Here is a 13,153-nt window from a genome sequence, read left to right on the forward strand (position 1 = left end):
CCACATTAAGAAAGTACAAGTATATAAGCGGCAACTGGGGCTTTTGCCTAACTTACCCCTAAAATTTGGGAAGGCAGTAGTTTCAAATCTAGACTTTTATTTTATTATTATAATCTCCCTCACAGAGGGAGAAATAGAAATTGCAAATTCAAATATACATGCAGTATAGCCAAATTTTAAATCCAGGTTCAGATACAGATCTGGATTTTGTGGCATTGGTTTCTTTCTAATCATTATTAATTATAAGTGACTCAGAGGTGAGAATACACAGTAGTGCATAAAAGATTTAAAAGATCTGTACTTGTTATCTAAGTCATTTTATTTAATCTAGAGAGTATTACATTTCAGTAAGTAACAGGAAAAATGTTTCGAATCTTTCTCTAAAGATACAAAAGTGACTGAATATCAAACATGCAGTTCAGTTTAAATGAACTCCCTGAAATCGTTCTATATGTGTGTTTCTAAGTTAGAGATCTCATCAAAATAGTTTTTTTCCCTGGTGTTTCTCCCATTGTTTCTGATTTTGGTTAAGGCTACTTTGTTGCAGAGGTTTTAGAACCTTTTCTGACCCAGGTCAGAGGCAGGAAATATATACAGCAGAGAAAGACAGAGGCTGTGGGATAAAATTATCCTTTTCTCACTCAGCAAAAACTGGTTCAGTTGCTTTGGGTGCTTGAAAAATGTTGGATAAGTTTAACTTGGCTCAGAATTCCTTTAGTTAACATATATTTGGAGCCTGATTTAATTCTCATCACCAGTGACAATTTTTTTATGAATGCTATGTTGCATATTTACATTTTCAATTTATGCCAGACTTATGCCTGAATGGTGCTGGACCTTATGGCCCGGCTCTTTCTCTGCCATTATGATTTCTCATAGCATCATAATTAGCAGTCCCAGAAATGTTTTTCATGCACCTCTTGTCTTCACTAGCAGAGTGAACTGAGAAGGGGATGTTCTGCAATTGCTTTTATGAGGTTCTTCTACAACTTGCGGTCAACCACTGTAACCAAAATGGTCTACTTTCCCTTAGGTAAGCTTCTTTTCCACTTTTCCCCACTGCTGGAGTTTATAGCATATACATATGTACTTATCTGTTATTCTCACCAGCATGATTTGGAGAGTCTTCAGCACTCCATAGAGACACATTCCTTTGCAGAGCAACCTTCTTCCTGTTTTATTATTCACATGGGCAGGTGACCATTCACCCTTTGTCACTTATTTTAGTATTGCATATGACCCAGGATCCATTAGACCACCGTGGAGAGGGAAAACATAACAAAAGGGGACAGCATTGCTCTTCCCATGATCAGCTGGCTTGTATAACAGCAAGATTACTGTGCTTTGAAACAGGATTCAGATACAAATAAATAGATTAAAATATGAAAATACTGAGTGTACAATAGGGGTAAAAGCTAAAAAAACAAACAAACCAAGAGACTAGGGATGAGTTAAATGTATTACAGCACTAGATTTAAAATATCAGTGTCTGTTTTCTCTCTCTCTCTCTCTCTGCACAGCCTGTCTTGCTGAAACTGGAAATTAATGTGTTAGATGGACTGTCTTTGACATTCATTTTCATCATTCTGATGCTTAGTACCCTGAACCAACTTTCTGATAATGAAGTTCATGCTAGAAGGACATAGTGGACTTCCATATATTACAGAGTCTAATTTGTGTGCAAGACTAGTACTGCTTACCTTATGTTTATTATAGTAGCACGGCTAGATCTGCAATGGTTAGTGGTCTTGTCAGCATTTCCATTATGAGTCCTGGTTTGCAGGGGTTGAAAACTCAACTGTTGTATTGGAATAGGGTGGTTGCTCCATAGATTCTTCGCTAGTAAAAAATTGATTTTTGGAAATTTTACATTTAAATTGGTTTAACTGTTTGTTTTTTTCATTAGAGGTGCTTCAAAGTAGGAAACAACTCGAGGCTAAATACAAAATGTTTCCATTTATAAGGACTATTTGCAAGTATCAAGTCCTACTACTGAATTAATTGCTCTTTCTGTTTTCTAGTTTGTGCATATGCATGTCTGTAGCGTAGTATAGTGCATGCATCTATTATTTTTTTGGAAACGGGATTACTTCATTACAAAAACAGTTACTGCATAATACAGGATCTGAGTACTTCAGCAATGGCAAGCTCATTATCCTTCTTTCCTCAATGCTAAGATTCCTTGTACCTTCACATACAAGGTGGAAAGTGACCAGATCAAATTTATAAAAATTTATGAAAATCCTCCTCATATACCTAACACTGCACTGGGTCTTTAAAATAGAATGTAAACTCTGCAAAATCCTGGGATCTTTTAATACAAATGCCAACAGTTCCCAGTTCTGCATCAACCTCTTGCTATGAGTTCAGCTCCCTTCTTTGCTTGTCCTTTTACACTCTTCCCTCTGTTAGGAAAACAGGCCAGCTCTATTTGAGCCATCTGCTATCCTCTTCCTTTGCCCACTGATAATGCATCCATCACCAACAGATGGATAGCCACACACTGTCTTTGACGGTAGTACCCTAATCCCTCCCCTTGATTATTCATATCTTTGTTTCATGTTATTGTTGTTTTACATACTGTATAATATGGTCTACTTTTGGCTGCCTGCTCTCTGAGGGAGGACTTTTCCTCCAGACTATGAGATGGAGTTTTCAAAGTGCAAAAGATAGGCCAGCGCAGGGCTTCCAAGTTAGCATTCAAACTGGTATCACCAATTTTTGCTGGACAGTTAAAACAGGTGAACAGCCTACCTTCCATTCATAATGACATAGAAAAGTATGAAGGAAATAATTTGTCCTTATGTATGGGGGCAATGTGCCAGTTCATTCATGTCATCTACACACGTTCTTAAGCATTAATACATGACATACCTGCACGTCGAATAGTATCTCATGTCAATCTGCAGCAACAAGAGCAATGTTATGAAATACTGCCAAATATTTCATTGAAACCACATTAATAAAAGGGCATTTTTACATGTGCTTCCACTGCAGTGCCAGGTGCTTTAATTAGTGAGCAGCACTAATTAAAAGCACCCACACGTCATTTGTCTTAGTGTTGCCGTGCGTCCCTGAACTGAAAAAAAGGTGGCAGGGTACTTTGAACTAAAGCTCTTCAGAAATGTTTTATTTCAAAGCGCGCTGCCACCATTGTGCAAGCGCCAAGATGTGTGGTGATGCTGATACACGTGATGTGTGAGGTTGCCAGAGCAAGTCAGTTTCTGTGTTCCAAGCAGACTTGATTAATCGAATCTGCCCTGACGTGCTGGATTTCCAGTGGGTTGGAGCAGGCTCCCCACATGCATGTAGGAGCCCATAGGACCTGAAGAGTCTGGAATCAGAGCCATGTAGCAGCCCTCAGCTAGGAGCATCAGCAGGCTTCACCCACGAGCAACCTGCACATGGGGCAGGTGCTCGCACTTTGCAAGTGCTCAGTTTAAAAGGGCAGTTCAAAGAATGAAGCAATAAAACCTGTAGCATTTATGCCACAAAGTGGAGAACTGTTGTTTCTCCTTTGATGGAATCAATTCTGGCCATATTTTCTCCTTTGATGGAATCAATTCTGAAAGACAAATGTAAGTAAATGGAAATGTTCGATAACTGCTTAAAACACAATGTGGATTAAAATGTTAATAAAAAAGGTAGAAAAAAAAGTTTTAGAAACTTCTGCTAAGATGGTAATATCTCAGAGGCCAAGAGTTTATGATGAAAAGTTCCATATTCAAGAGAAAAGAGCTACTCTGTCAGAAAAGGTCATGTGGGAAAGTTTGAATAGGCATAGTTAAAATAATGTATTTGACACTTTTTTATGTAGCACTGGTTAATGCTCTTCATTCTATTACTTGTATCACTCGCTCAGAAATTTTAAAAGCAAATGGTTTTCTCTATCAGTTATGTTGCTGGCCTCATTTTGCTCACTTGATGATGATGTCAGTTGGAACGTTCACAGCTTGGGCAGTCATGTATTTTACATAACGGCTGGACAGCCAACATTAGCATTTGCACACATTCATTTTTATATAACTGATAATTTAAAAAAAAAAGATTTAATTGATGAATCCAGATGACACTTCACAGCAGTGTATAATCATTTTAGAATAAGTGAAAATGTTGGTTCCAAGTTATCTGGCACTACAGGAAAACAAGGAAACTGACGTTAAAGCCTAACAGCACCATGTGAAACATGGAAAATCAGGCAGTCTTTGGAGGTACTTCCCATGTCCAGGAAAAAAGGGTAGGCTAAGATGAGAGTGTCAAGGAGAGACCTGGTCTTGGGATTTTTTTTCTCCATTATAGTTACAGTTCCTCTTAACCCTTCAATGTTGCCAACTGGTGTTTTGTCAGCTACTGTTTCAGTAGTATGTCAGTATATTCGTGTTGCTCTCGGTTGCCATGGATAAGCGTATCTCTTTGATTTTTCTGGAACACTGTGTATTATTAAACAAAGTAGGTAACAGTAGCCTACTTTGTAACACACAGTTTAAACATGACTTCTGCAGTTTTATTCCTCACATTTCACTTTGACAAAACAAGTATTTCAGGAGTCAGGAGACACTTTAAGAACTATCAAATTTTTTTGCCAACCTTCAAAGGTCAAAGCCAACTGTGACACCTAAAATTCAAATGTAATTAGTTGGAGATTTACTGAGATTGTATGCCAATCTCCCAGTAGCTTAGAAGTGACATACCATCTAACCTTTCACAATCCCAGGAGAGGTTAAGGTGGATGTAGGGATAAACAGAAAAGTAAACTGGGTACTATGCTGTACCTTTTTGCACAGCAGCCTTTTAGTACACTGTGCAGTTACAAGTTTGTATTCAGTAATTTTTAAACAAAACAGACCCTCATTCTTAGGCATGGCCACCAACTACAAAGTTGATCTATTTATTTAAAGCTTAGTTCACGTGGTATGTTCTTGCATCATTAAACTGAAGGACTTGTACAATCGTGATTTTTAATGAAGCATGTTTGAATAATTATGCTAATTTACAAAGCACTAGAATCAAATCAAGTGATCAAAGTTTTCATGATTGCTATCATGTATTTGTAATTCTCTCTCCCCCCAATTGCTGTTTTCTGGATCGACGATAGCCGAGGCCTTTTTCAGGCATCTGTGGTTGGAATTGGCACTAATCAATGCAGAACATTAAGAAAAAATTTACACTAGAAATGAAACACCCTTCATGGTATGTCTCTATAGTGGACTCTATATGAGCTTGAAGGTAATATAGCTCCAAAACACACTAGACTAAATACAGTCTACAATCAATACTGCATTCTGCCTTGACAAAAAGCTGAATTTTTATCTGTTAAATGTGTGAGCTTGGGGCAGCTCTGTGTCTGAAGTGGTTTAAATCTGAAATGTGATGTGCTGCAAAGAAAGTTGATTGACATCTTTGTTTATTGAAAAGTATTACATGAACAACAAAACACGGGCAGATACAGAACACTCCATTGCAAAGTGCAGCTGTGTTATTTTTCAGTCCTATGTGTTCTGCCCCTTTGATGCTTGTCTGATGTAATAAAGCCAGAGGATATAAAACAAACAAGAATCCTCTTTGATTCAATAGTAAAAAATTTGGACAAGGGTGACTTTTTTTTTTTTAGTTTGAGGGAAGAAGAGAAAAGTTCTTTTGAGAACAGGATAGTTGCTTTTTTGGTTTGCTTTTACATTTTTTCAATTTGAGAATACATTAGGGTATTATTTAATAAGCAAATGAACAAGGGCTCGTTGAAATATTTTTATGTATTTACTAAAAAAAGCGAGAATAGGACATTAATGACTAATTTTAAAGCATTAAACATGCAAAATAAGGAATTAAATTACATTTAAATTGTATGTTAGAATAATTATCCCCTTCAATAGAATTTGCCCATGTTTTATTAAAGCTTTATTATGTCAAGGTAAATAGAGGTTAATGCTTCTGTAGCTTTTTCCAACAAAGTATTATCTTTAATCTTGCTTTAATAAAATAGTGGTAAATTGCAGAATAGAGGTAATCACCATAGGCTAATTCAAGAGAATTTCTAAGAACACACTGTAGTTAAACATAGAGGTTACAAGAAAACATGAGGTTTGATGTATTTCTTGAAGAAAAAAATATTTCTTATCCATTAAGAAATGTAGACATCTATTTCCTTCTATAAGTTAAATTCTTTTTACTGGTGATATACATTGCATTCAGAATTCTAGAACTGTACTCAATGCCTGATTGATGTGCTGATATTCCATGATTTGTCCATTACTAAGTGACCATGTGATCAGACAGAATGAGGGCCCCTCTTCACACACAAGTAAAGCCATGATTAAATCTAATACATGATCCATACAATCGTGCTTCCTGCCAAGTGACATATGCATGACAGGAGGCTGTGCATAAGATATAGCCGGGACATAGAGCCTTGTCAGCTGAGGGGCTCTCGGTCCCAGCTGTGGGTAAAGCGTAACCAGGACCAAGAGCCTTGTGTATGCCCAGGGGTTTCATGCATCTCCAAGCACTGGGGATCATGGCAGCTGCAGTTTCCATGACTCAGGGGTTGCACCCCTATGCCTGGAAGTCCTGTCAGCTGACAGGGCTCCCAGCTGCAAGGGAGAATCTGCAAAATGTGTAACTTAAAGCTCAGTAGCAACCAGCTATGAAATTAGTACACATTTTCAGGTTTAACTTTCTAGGTGGTTGGAACTCTTTATTGTGTGATAGCTACTTTGCATATGAAGCTGGTCTCAAGGTAATTTTGCAAGTAAGCAGGAAATTGCACAATACCCATAATGTGTTGAGGGGACCTAAAGCTGCCTATAGACATGCTACAATGTGTTCTAATTAGAACGCATCAGAGCAGACTTAATTAATCAAGTCCATTGCATGTTATAATTAGAACACTTTAGCATTGTCTCAGTGTTATATGTATTAAGCCCTCCCACATTTCAAAATGGCCATAAGAGTGGTTTAACAAAAGCTTGTTTAATGAGCTTTAATTGAAGTGTTCTGCGGCCGTTTTTAAAAGTGTTGGGGCTTAACATATGTGATGCTGTGGCATTTTAATTACAGTGGCTCTCCAAGAACCACTCCAATTAAAATGCTCCCTCCCCCACCCTGAGCTTGTGTATAGACAGCCTAAGGCCACATCCAGACAAGTGCAGAATGTGGTATCTGGTGCTGCAGACATGTCTGCAGTGCTACATACTGCATGTTCAGTTGTTCTCTGTGCTGTAAGGGAGCAGCACGGAGGGTTTTTTTGACCCCTGGATATCCAGTGGTCAAAAAAACCCACGGGAAAAAAAATGGAGTGGTGTATGCAGCAGCAGCATGTGTCACCCAAAGCTGGAGCTGGCAGGCTGGAGTTGTGCTCTGCTGCTGGTCAGTCTACCTGCAGCAAGGTTGCTGCTGCTGCAGCCCCAGGAGGCCCCCAGGACCCCAGGTAAGAATTCTGGGACCAGTGCACGCCACATGCCAGAGCATACATAGCACAGGTGTTCCCTGGGCACAACTAGGGGCAGCACAAAGTGCACCATTGCTAGTTGTCCAACAGGGAACCAAACATCCATGCAATCAGGATACAGTCTAAGTGTTTATCTCTGCTGCTTTACTGAAGAGTCCAGACTTGGGGCATTTTTCCTGATGTGCTCAGAAGACAAGGACATGCTTCCTTTATTTCTGTTATTTAACATACTATGTACTGATGAGGCACATCTAGTGTAGCTCCATAACTGACCATACTCTAACAAGACAGTGACTTCGCAGCAGAGAGCCATAAGTCATCAGGACCAACATTTAGCACACCGGTGTTGATCAACTCTACAGCAGGCACTTGCAGAGTATAAGCCTTTCTTTTGATTTCTTCTGTGCCTTTGAGATCCTGTAATGAAATATAGTGTTATATTTGTTTCGTGGACACATCCAAGTAACCCCATCTGCACTGGCTTTCCTTTGCCAACTTCTGTTGAAACTGCGAGTATATCTACATGAGACACTTTACTAGTCAGTAGACTAATCTACTGTGCAGTAAAGCATCACTATCTATATGTGCACACTATTTACTGCAAAGTAAATTAGTCTAAAGTGCAGTTACCTAGGCAGGTAGTGCATGCATAGATGCTGACTGGGAGCAAATTTGCTCCTGGTCAGCCCCAACACTAGGGGGCTACAGGGAATGAGGAACTCCCCCGGTCCTGGTACTGCTCTGCTCCTGCCCCCGCTGCCCTGCCCTTCCAGAGCCAGGAGCCAAGCAGTGCTGGCACTCTCTGCTGCCCCATGCAGCCAGGGGCTAGTTGTGAGCTGTCCCACTTCTAGAAATCTCTCCTCAGTCTGGAGCTGGCTGGGAGCTGCCCCAGAAGTGGGACAGCTCCCAGCCAGTCCCGAGCTGCTCAGAAAAATCCCTGCCCAATGGGGGGTTGGCCAAGAACTGCCCCAGAAGTAAGCGAACTCCTGATGAGCCTGCAGCTGTGTGGGGAAGCCTCTCTGGGCACAGGGCTTGTCCTCCTGTTCAGGGGGCTTGTCCTCCTGTTCAGGGGGCTGGGAGAGCTCTGCTGCAGCAGCTGTCCCTTGGGCCCCTGCATATCAGGACACCTCCCAAAGTGCATGAAGCCAGGAGACAGCTGGCTTCCTGTACATGGGGACTGACCCCCTGCTCCCTGCCAACCCCCAGGCTAGCACCATGAGGGAGCCTTGAGTTCCCTCTGGTTGCTGCAGGGGGTCAGAGCAGGGTAGGAGCAGCCCTGTTCCCATTTGGGTGTTCCCATTTGGGAGCAGATTTCTTCCCAACAGGAAAGGCTTACTGTGCTGTATTTTACTGCACAGTAAGCCTCTATAGCATTAAGAACATGTGTAGATGTGCCCTGCAATGCTGAGACAGACCTCTGTGGGCTCTTCAGGGCCACTCTATGTAGCCATACTTGTCAGAAATATGTTGAAATGAACTCTGTTTTCATCAGCCAATCTGTCCAGATGTTATTTTTAAGCATGCTAGGGTCAACAGATGTGATGAAATATAAAACATATTTGGTACCAATGCATCTTTAATGCTGATTGAAAGGAAAGATAAGCTGTGGAAAATACACTCAAATACCATGCAAAGCCTGTATTCTTTTTGTACTTCTATGCTACTGCAACAGTATGACAATATGTCAGAGAAATGATTTTTATAGATGCGCACCATGTTACCCATCTGTATGAGCATGAGTAAATCAAGTGCATCCCTCCGAGGTGGATCTCCAGTTGTGAAGCATTGTTCCTCAGCTTAAATTTACTTGCCTAAAATTTCAGAGAGATGTGGCTTGAATCCAGCTTTTAAGTGAATTACTTTTCAGAAATAAAACTTGTGTGCTTTGTAAGATGCTTCAATCTTGTTGAACTATTCTGACTAGTTTTGGAAGTGGAAAATTAGTCTTAATTGGATTTATCAGTACAGCTGTGCAAAATGTTTGCCATGAAAGTGGAAAACTTGTGAAAGATGTTAGGTTATGGGCTTAGTTGCAAACTTGAAACTCTTGCAAATTAAGCATTTCTCTTCAAGTCAGACACTTTTGCACAAACTTGTCCTACTTTTTCCCAAATTTGTGCCAATATGTGGCTTTGCACTGTATTTATTAAAAATATGTGACTTCACAAGGCTTCCACAGGAAAACAGATGAAACTCATTTTTCCCCCTTCAGATTCTTGACCTGAAAAATCAAAGGCAAACCCAGGAGGTATGAACCCATGAATAGGATTAGGAATAGAATGGAATAGGAAGTGGCTTGCCTCATCCCACTTTTGTCTAGCTGAAGGATTACCTCAACCAAGATTCTGCTCTCTGGATGATTTTTGTGGGCATGGAGCCATATCCCTCAGTGTTTTACAAGTGTTAGTGCCAGAAAGGTGGTACATAAAGTCTTAGTAAGAAAGCTGTTTTTAAAATGAAAATATTCAAAGCATGCAGAAGTCTGTAAGTGTCTGTTCCAGGGACACATTAATGCATTTGAAGGGATATTAAAGCTTAACACAGAGAAAAAAAAGTGGCAAGATGTAAAACTGCTTAGCAGAATTACATCCAGAACTTTGTGTATCTTATCTGAAAAAATAAATCATCTGATAGTTGCTGCAAGTCAGTTTGGGAGCTTTTAGAATTTTGGACAGGTTTCATTTTTCTGGTTCATGCATTTTATCTATGTATGAGTCCGCTTACCAAACCACAGCTGAGGATTGCAGATGACCCTGTACATTGTATGAGGACTTGCTTAGTGTACAAAGTTAAGGCAATCATTATGTTTGGTAAAAAAAAATGAAAAATCCCATCAACCTAGTCCTTGGGTATGTGTACATAAGATAATATACTGCACAGTAAATCATCACCATCTACACATGCACAGCATTTACTGCACAGTAGATTAGTCTGCTGCATGGTTGCCTACAGGGAACAGAATAACTGCACAGCCACTATCATGCATAGCACATCTGTAAACCGCTGACTGGGAGCAATTTGCGGCAGGTCCTTCTTAGAGAAGCAACAGCCTTTCTTTCTGGATTGAGGGCTAATAGAAACCTTGTACAATGCCACCTCAATCAGGAGTGGCATTCAGTCACTAGATCAAGTCCAGATCTCTCATGTGATTGGCGGCATATTGATACATGTTATGCAGCAGAGGCATAGCTGGACAGTTCTGTGCTCTAGGCAGCAGCAGTATATAAGATGGTGGCAGTGGTTGGGTGGCTGTGGCTGCTGCTGGGAGGACTGAGTCAGCACAGGTGGCAACTGATAATGTTATGCCCTACCTAGGCCCGCTCTTGCTTCTGTACCCCCCACAAGTTACACCACTGGTATTCAGAAATTAAAATGGAAGATCACAAAAAGAAAAAAGCAAATTAAAAAAGATCTCAGGCCTTCTGTTGCCTTGGTCTCATGATTTAGAGATTAGAGTGAAATCAACATCTTAAGGGGCAGATGTACCATGTGTAGAAAACATAAGTTTCTAATGAAACATCTTTTTTTTATCCAGGCAGAGAAAGCAAAGATTTTTTGAAACAGCAGTCTCTTGAACTTACATGCAATAAATACAACAAATGATAAGTGGGGAGAAAAATGATAATCCTAATATTAAGAATAGTAACTGAAATATTTATAATACCTTCTAGCATTGATAACATGTAGGGGGTGCACGCAGGTGCACATGCACCCCCTGAGATTGGCGGTGCACCCCCTGAGAGAAACACTGCCAATGCTGCCTGTGGGCAGTTGCCACTCACCACCTCCCCCCACCTCACTGTCCACAATAATAGAGGTATCTGCGGACAGTTTCCGATTGCTGGTCAGCAGTTGCCACCCTCCTGCCCCTCACTGCTGACACTGCTGCGGCCATCTGTGAGAGCTTCCTGCTTGCTGCTGCCATGCCCTTGCTGCCACCACTGCTGCTGCCACCTGTGGCTGGTTGCTGTGCCCCCCCCAGCCTCTGGTGGCGCACGTTGTTCGTGCCTACTAGGGCATGTTTGCATGTTCAGCCACCACAATCACCCATTGGCCAAGGTAATACTTAATAGTGAATTTAAAATTTGGCTGTGCAGAGTGAAGAATTTAAGATACTTCACACCTACAAACATGACCATTGACTAAGACTGAGGAACACACACAGGTATGTAGTTCACGCTACCCCTTACAGTATAATTCTTCACTGCTTTGACTTAAGAACATTTTTATGACCATAGAGAATGTTTGCAAAGCCAAATGGATACTAATTTTTTTTCGTGTGTATACACACCTATACATATGCATATATATGTTTAATGACATTCTTATTCAATTCATATGTTAGGCTTTGGATATAAACTCTGTCATGTTCAATTCAGTATTGTGGTTCAGATTTATCCTTCAGGATTGTATTTTACTGTTATCGGGTTTAATTTACATTACTTCAACATTTCCATTATAAACCACTATTTTTCACAAATGTATTGGCCATGTTACTTATACAAATACGAGTATGCACATGTACTCTTTTGGCATCAGGTAATGCTGAGTTACTGGGTTTCTTGAAGTCAGAAGTTATACGTACTAAAACTCTTCATTGAGAGACAGAAAGGTAGAATATTATTAGTAATGTGTACAACATTAAAAAAGAATTGTGTCACAGCTAACTACAAGCATGTTCCCTACTTAAGCCTTGAAGGACATTTGTAACACCCTGTATAATAGCTCTGTTTAGTGGCCACAATAATGTCCCAGTGGGATGAAACAAAAATATGGGATGAAAATTACCACTGTAAGCCCTAGTGTTGAAGCATCTCACTTTTAAAATCTTTAAAAAGGTCCTTGTCTTGCAGTTGACTCCTCTAGGTCTCTGCACCTGTGTAGAACAATATATATATCTGGGAAATATGTTGTTTTACACACTGTATTTACTCCATATCACATGCACCTTTCCCAGAAAAAATCAGCCCTCCAAAATTGCAGTGTGTGTCTTAAGTTGGGGAAAGGGCTGATTTTTCTTCACTGGAAGCCACTGTGGAATAGAAGCATGAGAAAAAGAAGCATTCAAGAAACTGCTACAAGATGGCTGCCAGCCTCTCTCAGACAGCAAGCAGGAGGGTAGGAGTCCAGTGTTAACTCTTTCACAGCCACTGTCAAATTGGCAACAGTTTTTGGCTGAGAAGCCAAATAATCAGAGGAAAACTTTTGCCAGCTTGGAAGTATGAAAGGATTAGTAGTGAGCTCCTACCATCCTGCTGGCTCTCCATGAAAAAGCCAGCTCTAGGCCATAACTCTGAACAAAGCTCTTTTCTACATTCTGCCTTCCAAAATCAAGGTGCATGTCTTATTTGGTGGCATATGTTATGCAAGAAGATAGGGTATATTTTAAGTATATTGGCAGAACTGTTTTGGCATCTAAAATATTTGCATAGTAACATGAATGTAGCAGTTGTCATTAACAGATCAGCATTTACTTCCACATTCAGAATGGAAGGTGTCTGCAATGAATATGTGATATTGACAACTGTAATTGTATTAACAAATGGTCGCTATTTAATTGTGTCTAGCATAGCTTCTAGTATATGCTATAATTTCTGGTAATTATTACCATATTACTTTTCAACTTTCTAGCAAAGACAATGTAGGGTGATTCAATAAAGAGCAAGAATCTTTTTCCTTGTGGGTGCTACTATTTTTAGCATTTCTCAG

The 13,153-nt window shown here is 40.1% G+C and overlaps 1 protein-coding gene across 1 annotated transcript in view; it reads left to right on the forward strand.

Annotated features, from left to right (window-relative positions):
- Positions 1 to 13,153, forward strand: part of LOC149872951 (uncharacterized) — a 550,350-nt gene that overhangs the window by 345,657 nt on the left and 191,540 nt on the right. The gene's annotated exons all lie outside the window — the stretch shown is intronic.

This window comes from Crocodylus siamensis, chromosome 1 (assembly GCF_052110815.1).
Source record: "Crocodylus siamensis isolate JL-2025a chromosome 1, ASM5211081v1, whole genome shotgun sequence".
Taxonomy (NCBI): Eukaryota; Metazoa; Chordata; order Crocodylia; family Crocodylidae; genus Crocodylus; species Crocodylus siamensis.